Genomic DNA, 1,219 nt, shown 5'->3' with positions numbered 1-1,219 from the left:
CACTATCTTACTGTCAGGGAGGTGGATTAATTATAGTGATGGGAAAACCCTGCCTGTCTCTGCCATGAGTGTCTACACTGAAACATATAGCAGCATAGCTGCAGTTGTACCGCAGAAGCGTTTTGAGTGCAGACCTAGCCGGAGAGCTCAAATGTCTCAACTTCCAGCCTTGCAAGGTGCTCAGACGCAGCCAGCAGCTGTCCTCAGCCGCATGTGGCTTGGCTCAGACCAGAGTAGTGCATTCCAGGACCGGCTTCTCTGGGACCACGCCTCCATATTTAAGATGAGGATGCCCACAGTCTGCTCCATTTTACATTAGTCAGGTCTGGGCCGGCCAATTTCCAGTGGAGCCAGTGCCTGGACAATATTAGGGTGCCTGTGGTCTATAGGGAGAGACCAGTTCCAGAATTTCACCCCGAGAGCTCCATAGGGCAGCCCGAGTAGCAAGTTAAGTGACCCAGGAGTCGATAATCTTGGGTAACTAGTTTTTCCATTTCTGTATAATGTGATAGGCTAAAGGGGCTCTGCCAAAAAAAAAAATCACCCTTCTGCTGGGAAATCTTGCACCGCTATGGAACCATGATGACTGTCCGTGAAAGAGATTAGAGGTCGAGAGGATTTCTCTGGGCTCTTTCCTGGGTATACACGTTGTGCAGTTAGTTGGCAGCACTTAGTGTATAGCCAGTTTCATTCTCCTGCCCTGCTCGGGCCAAGGAGCTCACACTCCCACCCTTTCTCAGGCCCTGCAAGAAGATGCTGAATAGTAACAGCAGGAGAGCTGCTGCTATTTCAGCCAAGAGGATGTCTCTTCTTCCCAGGACCCCTGCACAGAGATGGGGAGCAACTGGAGCTTGGTGGAGGAGGATGGGCAGAGACCCCTCTTTTGCTTCCCAACCACTCCACCAGGCCCCAGTATCTGATAGCAGTGTGGGGAAGGTGACCCCAACCCAGGAAACACACATGAGAGAGGAGACACCGGCTCGGAAGGGTAGGAAGCCACTTCCTCATGCACTGAAGCTCTCCAAGGTAGCAGGAGAAGGGCAGGAGGCACTGGCAAAGGACAGAAATGCCTCCAGACCTTCCTCAGGACCTGGGAGACCCAGAGGCAGTGCAGATCCTCAGCCCTTCCATGGAAGCTGGGGGAGAGAAAAAAGAAGAAGAGCTTGGAGGGAGCAGGCCTCAGGCTGGGCCTCTGTGGGAGCTAGGAGAAGGCAGGCTG

Source organism: Natator depressus, chromosome 1 (assembly GCF_965152275.1).
Source record: "Natator depressus isolate rNatDep1 chromosome 1, rNatDep2.hap1, whole genome shotgun sequence".
NCBI classification, from domain to species: Eukaryota; Metazoa; Chordata; order Testudines; family Cheloniidae; genus Natator; species Natator depressus.
The sequence above is the reverse complement of the archived record's forward strand: the minus strand, read 5'-3'. Positions refer to the sequence as shown.